The sequence below is a fragment of the Crocuta crocuta genome, unplaced genomic scaffold (genome assembly GCF_008692635.1).
Source record: "Crocuta crocuta isolate KB4526 unplaced genomic scaffold, BGI_CrCroc_1.0 scaffold192, whole genome shotgun sequence".
NCBI lineage: Eukaryota > Metazoa > Chordata > Mammalia > Carnivora > Hyaenidae > Crocuta > Crocuta crocuta.
Window position 1 is genome coordinate 2,005,433 of NW_027528803.1, and position 10,605 is coordinate 2,016,037.

Below are 10,605 nucleotides of genomic sequence, written 5' to 3' on the forward strand. Positions count from 1 at the left end.
TCCAATCCCAAACCAGCACATTCAGTATAGTAGAGCCCAAATAAAAACACAGGTAAGTTGATCACTGTATTGAAAACTAATACAGTGGTAGCTAGGGCTACCATAACAACATGCCATACACTGGGTGACTTAAACAATAGAAATTTACTTTTTCATAATCCTGGAACTAGAAGTCCAAAATCAAGGTGTCTATATGAGGTGGTTTGTTCTGAGCACTCAGCTCTTGGCTTGCCTTTTCTTCTCTGTGTCTTCAGATGATCTTCCCTCTGTGTATGTCTGTGACCTGATTGCCTCTTCTTATAACACCAGATAGTACCAGATTAGGACACACACTAACAAACTCATTTTAACCTAATTACTTCTTTAAAGACTCTGTCTCCAGATACAGTCATATTCTGAAATGTTGGGGGTTATGACTTTGACATATGGGTTGAGAATGTGGAGGAGAAGGCATGTTTCAGTCTCTAACAGTCACTGAGTCTGATGATAAATCTTACTTTCAGTCTTTGGTCTCTGAACCTAGATATTCCACCTATTGGTCATACAGCAGCATGAATGGGTTCCTGTATTATCATAAATTTTGCATCCTAGAGGGAAGCTCCATCACTTTGCAGTGCTTCATTTCCCATCTGATGCCATAGATGATGGCATTCTAGGGTTCTATCTGGCTGACAACTTCAGAGTGATGTGTCTATAGTAAGATCAGTGGATTCTATGCCCATGCATGCATAATCACAAATTCTTCACTATAAGCTGGATCCTTGGTTTGATGTTCTGTTATGTGGCATCCAATGTTAGGAAGTCAGGCATACGATCAGCACTCCCCTAAAAGTTCTGATAACGACACTGTAATCAGCATATGTCATCAGGTATACTTAAATCCAGTATAGGTGTGGAAGAGTAGAATGTATGTTATATGATTGATTTACTACCAAGTGATTGGATATCAAGTACTCCCTGTCAGGGAAACAGTAACTCAATCAACCTTAAAGGAAACAATGTACAGGAGACAATGCTGTTGCATTGTATGCATTGTATGCTCTGCATAACTTAAATGCCTGTCACCAGGACTACTGCACATGAGCCCACTGTTCCAGCACTGGAAAAGCCATGGGTAGGGTTAGGTGATATCTATCAGGTACCTGGTTTATGAGTGTCTCTTCTACATCACATGTTCTGTGGTGGACTTGGGTATGGAACACAGAGATTCTCTGTGTGTGTGCATTTCCATAGATCCAGCCAGCATTCACCTTTCATATGTCCTTGTCTCTAGTCGTCTACTTTGCCTTTACAGGTTCCCAAGCCAATCTATCAAGGTATACAGACTCTATGTATATTATTACATTAGGTCATCTTTTCACTCCTCCAAAGTATATATACTTTTCACAGGTCTGCTCAATGGAGCAGCAGCCTATTCTTAGATAACACCAACACAGCAAGCTAAACAATTATTGAAATAAAGCTACAATTTTCCTCAGTCACCAGAAGCTCCAAAACCCTGGAGTAATAGAGGAGTGAACTGGGAGATGTCAGTGGAACACAAATGGGTAACTAGGGAGACTGTACCACCACTTTATGAAACAGACTTCGGTTCACTGGATATGCTGAAGCTTGATCCAAAATATACCTTTTCTGTTGTATGATGGATTGTTACTGCACTCACTAGACCTTATGAATTAATAGAACAGATAATACTCATAAACTCCATTAGGTCACAAAGTCACTTATCATCAGTCTTTATTACTACCTACTAGTACATCACACCAGTCAAATACTAGAATGACTTCATAATCTGGTATTTCACTTTGCCTGTACCTTATCCCAAATCAGCTAAGATGAAGATCTTATTAATTGTGATATCACAGCATGCCACTTAACCACCAGCAACAGGATCCACGCTATGTTCTGATGATGAGAGACTTTGATGGTTGTACAGGGTAGATAATTGAAAGGATTCATAAGCCCCACAGAGTATATTCATGTAAGGCTTTAATGAAGCTAAACAATTTTGTACAGCACAGTAGAAATAAAATGCAGGTCAACATGGAAGGCCAAGATATTTTTACACAGTTTTCCAGAGTCCTTGCTCTTTAACCACAGAGTGTGAATGACCAAGACATATTTGAAGAATCCTGGTTTCAGGAGAGCTAGGGCAAAAGTTTCCAGGAGGGTCTTTTATGCCCCAGTGGACACATACCTAAGCCAGATGTTAATTGATTTCACTGGGTGTAAAAGTCATCAATCTCCATGTCCCTAAACAACAAAAACAAGGTGGCTGTGGGTGCTGAGGAGGTTTCAAGCATTACATACCTCATTATAAACTACTAGCTGGCCTATCCCCTCCTTATCTTGACCTAGAGTCAGTGTCAGACTTGCAGGCAGCCCCACAGATAAGACAGATAAGTAGTTCTGCCTAAGATAACAGAGTGCCCTAGTTCCAGAATTTTATTCTCAATTCTTACTTTCTAAGAATGCTTCTGGTTGTAATCTTTTAAGTTTTTGTGTTTATTCCAAAGCAAACCTAGGTTAAAGTCATGGTTGCAGGTCGTTTATAGATGAGATTCCAAGAAATAAGAGGTTGGTGAACAGAGAAAGTGAGACAGGAAAAGAGGAAAAAACATCAGAGTGGGTGCTTTATTGACATTTTGAGACCAAAAAACTGAAAGGATTTAAAAAAAATGGCTGTTTGGGTTTTTTGTTTTTTGTTTTTTGGGTTTTTTTTTTTTTGTTTTTTGGGTTTTTTTTTTTTTGCTCCTTTTTCTGCTTTATTCTTGCTAGGACCTATACCCCCACCTTACACAGGCCTTAGAGAACAGATAATGTATGTTCTCCTTGGAAAGGTCAAGGAGTTAATGATTTTCTTGGAGTCTTCCAGCAAAATAGATAACATCTAAGGAGTGGTGACAGGGTGGGGTCATCCTGAATATTTTCCAAGACCAGGGACTCATCAAAACCCCTGGCTTCCAGACATAAGTGATCTATGGAAGACACCTAAACAATTCCCTTTGTTCCTGGATGGCTGAGAAGATACTGTACTGGACCTCAATCTTCAATAAAAACTCCAGACTCCAAGTAAAGATGACATTCACTCTTTGTTTTTTTTGTTTTGCTTTGCTTTTGTTTTTGTTTTGTTTTTCTGAATCTCCCAAATGCTCTGTATCTGCACTCTATGTCTTCAGAAACTGGGCTCACTTCCTTTTGGCTTACCTTTGTTTTCTATCCTGTGCAAAGCCAAAAAACCTCTTGGCCCTTGGGTTCTTGGACACAGTCAGCTTACAACAGTTTCAGCTGGAATCACCAGGAAGAGTAAAAATTGCCTCCCACGAAGGACTGTTTGAAGTATGGGATAATGGGGTACCTATATAGTAGCTCTCAGGCATATTTGTTGAGAGTTGTACCTTGGAGTGTTAACTTCCTCATTTTCATGGGCTGCACTACTGTGCAAAGGGTCAATCTGTTATGGCTCTGAAAAAGGCCACGCTTTAAAGATGACATATCTTTTAGGAATTTTGAGATCCTGTTGTAAAACACAGCCATCATTAAAAATTAAAATTCCATAAATGTATAATTAAATAAATTACATGAAGAACAAAAGTAATTAACACTCAAAATTCATCTTGTCCTAATTATTTTCTTTCTATTGTCTACCCCTCGTGATCATTTCTTTATTATCTGTTTGGTGGAATGCTAACAAGATGGAGTGCTGTTGTGTATGTCTTCCCAGAAACACATCAGTATGTCATGCAGTAGCTTGAAATTGGCATAGTGAAAATATTTACACCATGGAAATTAACAAATGCTAAAGTCAGGCTTGATTCCTGCCCTTGCATTCAGCCTCAGCTGCTGGTTAAACAGTTATTGGACTCCCATTGAAGAAAAGTTATGAGAAACAGTGTAAGTTGCAATTGTGCTACACATGTGGTTGAAATCAGAAAAGCCAAAGATATGTGACATTGGTAGTTACTTTCAATCTCCCAGACTTTATTCCAAACTAACAGTTATACAGAGAAGTTTGCTTCCCCTCTAATCTCCATCTGTACTTCAACTACCTCCATAGATATTATTGTAATGGACATATTTCACTTAATGTTTTTTAAGGTGGAGAATTTCAGGGATGAAAGGCCAAGGAATTAAGAGGCTAAGTGTTGGTTAGGATACCATTCCACACATTAAAGTTAGTCAGGATAAACAAACTTGAGTAAGAAGAAAAGAAGATGGGGTAAAAATCTTGAAAATTTCTTTCAGAAGTTAAGGAATAGTAGCTAAAAAGTTTTGTGGGTAGTGAATATTATATCTGTCTCAAATATTCATAAAATGGGAGGGATTTTACATGTAAATGGTGGAATAATGATTGGCAATGCAGCTAGGAAGAAACCACCCCAGTAAGAGTTCTCATGGTAAGACTGTCACTAACCACATCTTCTCACATATCACACATACCCTCATTTTCTATCTCTCATGCACATATATCAAACAATACTGACACACTCAGGACTATTTAATAAAGCATAAAATAAGTCATATCTTAGGGTTCTCTATGTATTAGGAAATGTTTTATGTTCTTTGTGTATCTTTTTAAACCTCATAGCAATTTGACAATTTATATCCATTCCCATATTACATTATGATTCCCAGATTACAGATGAAGAAACTGAGGCACAAAGAATTCCAGTAACACACAGTGAATAGTAAAGCCAGGATACAAACTGTTTCATAAAAAAACAAAGTAAAACAAATCTTTCTTATCTTCTTAATCTAAGTGAAATCTGCTCTTAACTCAAAGCACACTATCATGCAATCTAGTCACGTGATGGATGATTTTACACCCACAAGGTCTGTAAGCAGGGTGGTATCTTCCTTGCTTCTTATAGCTGTGTCCAAACCATTGCTTGCCTCTCCCCTTTAAGCTAAAATCCATTTAAAGGATATGCTAGCAGAACATACTATTTCTCCTTTTTTTGATGTCATCATATAAAATATTCCTGTCAATCTGTCTCATTCATTGACAAATTTAACAACTCAACTTCTTACTATACATTTGGTGATATCTAACCAGAGACTACTAGTATATTTGTTCAAATCATTTTATCATCTCATCTCATCTTATCTTATCTTATCTTATCTTATCTTAATTACTTTAAAAGGACTCTGCTGTGTGTATAAATTTCAGTAGAAGTATTTGCTTTGAGTACATGAATTAAAAAAGCAATCCCTTCTTCCAGGTTGAGATTAGCCTCTATCCAGAGCCCAGGGTTGGAAGTAGAGTTTTTACTAGAATGGGTAATATCCAGAGATCAACCACTGAGAATCTGACTATGATGGAGAAAGGGGGAAGGGTTTGCAACCACAGCACATGGATCTCAGCAGATGGCATTCATAACTGTGCCCTAGTAGTAATCCCAGCCAGTGGTTCTGTTCATCCACAAAACCAAGTTGGGGTGTTCTGATCAAACACTTGTCAAAGTGCAGGTCTGCCAGATTCAGATCCTCAAGCAAAGGAGTTGTGTCAGCCCTAGAGCCTAGACTGCCCACAGCCAGGCAAGGAGCTGAGTCATAGACCCACAAGCTGTGGAGAGTATCCTCTGGTTATATGTTGCCAGACAGGCTGAAAGGAACACCTGAAATCTGTGTAGTCTAGCAGCAGGCAGAGTTGATCACCTTAGAGCAAAGTCAGTTCTAGACATCTGTGCTATGCACAGATAGGGAGACAAATGCATAGACAAGGCTGAACATACCTCTCAGCCTTTCCCAACTAGACAAGCTGCTTGGTAAATTGAGAGTTGCTTGGAGCAGTCTCTCTCTTTCCACCAGATGAAGAAGCTAAGACATAGTACCACCCACCAACATCCAACCAGAAAAGCTGGGGAGAACACTCTAAAGCTGTGGGGTTCTGGTGCTTGGTGCTTGGACTGAGAGAAGGGCAGACAGAGCCAACAGTTTGCAAAGAAAAGCCAGCGGACTTGTTTGGCCAGTGAAATTGGGGAATGTGCTGGCTTTAGTTAAGACAACAAAGAGCTATACTGACCTTAGTGATGCAAGAAGCAAGTGAAGCAAGAAAACTAATTCATAACCCTGTTCATTACTGAATACAATCTTAGCCTGTCTGACCAAGGAACCTAACCCGAGGACATGGGAAACTGTGGGTCATCCAACAGCCCTACTTACCATGGCACTTGAACAGAAGGCACAGCCCATTGCCTTCCCCTTCTGCAGAGCAAAACAAGTGGCCAAAACCAGTGGCCTCAAATGACCAGGAATTCAAGGCACACTCTTGCCTGATACAGGTCCCTAATCAATAAGCCTTATAAGGCAGCAGGTCTTATTTTGCTGCTTTGTCAGGGCAGGAAAGCAAATTCAGAGTCCTATCAACAACTGAATATAGTACCTAGTCCTGACCAACTTGACCAGAGAATCCAGGCAAATACAAAGCCTATCCTACAGCCTTGCTAGGGTAGGGAACAAAGAGCTTTATCTAAATGTTTTCAACCAGAGTAACACCTCCCCTTCCCTAACCTCAGAGCATGAGCAGAGCATAATAGTAGGCTCCACTTTCACAAAGACATTCCCAGAAATCCAAACTGGTTGGCTGGTGAAGGTCTCCCTTGTCTAAAGCAAATCTGCAAAGCCTGGAAAGGAATTTGATTACTAAAATGCACAGATACTAATGAAAGAAATCAAATGTCATGAAAAAACAGGTAGATATGACATGACCAAAGGAAAGTAATAAAGCTGTGACAACTGATAAAGAACTAGAAATCTATGAACTATTGGACAAAGAATTCAGATATATCTTCTTAAAGTTTAATGATCTACAAAGAAAAGAAGCAAGGAAAGAAGGAAGGAAGAAATAAAGGAAGGAACAAAGAAAATAAAAGAAGGAAAGAGACACAGACAAATAAATGAAATTCAGAAAACAAACAAGATGACTGACAAAACAATAGAGAGCAGTTAAAAAAAAAACAATTCTGGAGGTGAAAAATGCAATAACTGAAGAATTCAATAGAATTTCAGAAGCAGACTTGACCGTGAAGAAGAAAGAATCAGTGTGAATAGGGCATTAGAAATTACGTGGAGGAATGAAAAGAAAAAAGAATAAAAAGGAGTGGAGAAAGACTATGGGAATTCATTGGCTACAGGATACAAAATTAACAAAAATTAAGTGTTTCTATACCTTAATATATTTTCTGAAAACAAAACTAATCACACTTACAATAATGTTAAAAACAGTATAAACTACTTAGAAATGAATGTAACCAAGGAGGTAAAATTCTCAACTCTCAAAACTGCAAGATATTAACAAAAAGAAATTTAAGAATACACAAATAAATGGAAAGCTGTCCCATGCTCCTGAATTGAAAAAATAAATATTAAAATCAATACTACCAAAAGCCATCTATAGCTTCAATGCAATCCCTATCAGGATTCCAAAGGTATTTTTTTTTAACAGAAGTAGAAAAAAAGACTCCTAAAATTTATGTGGTACCACAAAAGACCCTGAATAGCCAATGAAATCTTGAGAAAGAAGAATAAAGCAGGAGTCATCAAATTTCTGTATTCCAAGCTATATAATAAAACTGTAGTCATCAAAACAATTTGATGCTGTCATAAAAACAGACTAATAGACCAATGAAACAGAATGAATTACCCAGAACTAAACCCAAGTACATGTGGTCAATTAATTGACAAGGGAGCCAAGAATACTCAGTGGAGAAAAGACAGTCTGTTCAATAAGTGCTATTTGGATAATTGGCTACTCACACGTAAGAGAATGAAACTGGACCTCTATCATAGACTTCTCACAAATATTAATTCAAAGTAGATTGAGGACTTAAATGTAAAACTGGAAGCCATGAAATTCCTAGATAAAAAAATATATATAAATAAAGCTCTTTGACATGGGCTTTGGAAATGATTAGCACAGGAAACCAACTTAAAAAAAAAAACACAAGTGGGACTATATTAAATTAAAAAGCTCTATACAGCAAAAGAAACTACCAACAAAGTGAAAATACAACATACAGAATGGAATCAAAATTGCAAACCATATATCTGATAAGGAATTAATATCAAAAAATGTAAATAATTCATATAACTCAATAGCAAAAAAACTAAATAACCCAATAACAAAGATACAAAATACCTGAATAGACATTTTTCCAAAGATGATATTAAAATGAAGAAACACTGGGGCACCTGGGTGGCTCAGTTGGTTAAGTGTCCAACTTCAGCTCAGGTCATGATCTCATGGTTCGTGGGTTCGAGCCCCACATCGGGCTCTGTGCTGACAGCTAGCTTAGAGCCTGGATCCTGTTTTGGATTCTGTGTGTGTCCCTCTCTCTCTGTCCCTCCCTTGCTCATGCTGTCTTTCTCAGAAATAAATAAAACATTAAAAAAGTTTTTAAAAATTTTTTAAAATGAAGAAACACTATCATTTGTGATCACTTGGATGGACCTTGAAGGCATCATGCTAAGAGAAATGAGTCAGGGAAAGACAAATACTATAGTATCATCTTTATGTAGAATCTAAAAAAAAATCATAGCAAAAGAGATCAGACATGTGGTTACCAAGGCAGGGTTTTGGTAAATATAAGTAAATACTAGAGTTATAACGTATAACATGATGACTATAGTTAATGCTGCTGTGTGATATATAGGAAAGTTGTTAAGAAAGTAAATCCTAAGAGTTACGGTAATCATTTCATAATATATGTAAATCGAACTATCATGCCAAATGCCCTAAACTTAAACAATGACGTATATCAAGACTCAATGAAAGTGTATGTTTGTAAATCAAACTGTAGTAAAAATAGTATTGATCTACATATTGACATAGGCAATAGTCAATTTTAGTCTTCCTCTTACTCAACCTCTGAGATACCATATTCTCCTTTCTGAATCACTTTGTTCCCTTAGCCTCTAGAGTACATCCATAACTCTAGAAGTATCACTGATTCCATTCTTCTTTATTCATGCCCAATCTACACTCAAGTCATACTCAGCTTTGTTCCTGTAAGTAATTTCATATTGCCTATATCAATATCTCCAAAATATTTGCTTTCAGAATTGACACTCTTTCAGTTACAGACATGTATTCAACTGTCTTTCTGATGTCTCCATTTGGATATCTAGAAGAATTCATGAATTTGACAGATCCAAAACAGAACTCTTGATCCTTGTGTTCAAAAGCCTGCTTCTCTCTTTCTCTTCACCCTCTCCATAAAAGGAATTATCCTGCACTCAGTTGCTCATCCCAAAAACCTAGAAATAACTACTGTTCTCTGTACATATATCCAATATCCAATTGCTTAGCAAGTTCCATGGGCCCTACATTAAAAATATATTCCAAATTTGACTATTTCTCACCACCTCCATTTCTCTTACATATAATACCAACTAACTGATCTTCTTGCTTCTATTATTACTCCCTTAAGCAAGTTCTTCATAAAGTAATCAGAATTCTATTTTAAAAAATTAAATCATATCATGTCAGCCTACTGCTCAAATTCTACAACAACTTTCTGTTCCAAAATCTGTTAAACATGTCTGACAGAACTTTAATTAGAGTATATCCTCAGAAATTCTTTGAATCTATCTTCCAATTTGTTTTTGTCTCTGTTTTTTTATTTTCTTCACTTAATTCTACTCACATTAGCTTAGCCTTATAGCCTTCCTGCCGTGTCTCAATTATACCAAGTTTCTTTCACCACTTCCTGTTTTCTTGGACTATTACTTCCAGTAGAGATTTCCACGGTTCTTTTCCATCAGGTTTCTGCTCAAACCTTCTCTTTCCCACTCCATAAGATTCTTTATCTTATAACCTGCTTGATTTATCATCACAGAATGAATTACTACTTGAACTCGTGTATGTATTTGTTTTTGTGTCTACTGTCTGTTTTAACTACTATAATGTAAGCTCTCTAAGAACAAAGATTGTATCTGCTCTGCTCACTGCTATTATTTCAGTGTCTAGATAAATAACTGAAATACAGTGTTGAATGAGAAAACAAATTGATTAATAAGTCATCATTTGGGAAAGAGAAGGATGATTTAGATGGTGTTGCATTACACACAAAAATGAATCCATTTCAATCTTTATTAAAGAATGAGGAAGCAATTTGGTAAAAGGAATGACACACATTTGCCAGACTTTACTGTAATCACATACTTAATTATCTTATCTATCCTGCTGGATTATAATGTCGAGAGAGCACCAAATGATATTTGTGCTTACCACTGCATCTGAACTGCACAACACTGTGCCTAGAGGAAAAATCAGTTACCCTGTAAACATCTGTTGAATGAATGGATTTTAAGAAAGTCCTGGGGACTCAACCAATTTAGGAGGCAAGCACAGTTATTAGGATATATCAGGGAAATTAGTGTAGTTAAGTTATACGTAGTTCCCTCTAAATAATTTATTTTTGTCTAAAGAAAATATATGGAGAAATAGACAAACTTCTTGTTTGTGGAAAATTATTTCATTTCCCATAAACTACCACTGTAATGGTGATAAAATTATTTGAAGTCCATTAAAGAATTAATGAAAAACTGAAAAAGGTGGTGGGCATACAGATGTTAAATGAATCTGATAAATGTCATCAACGT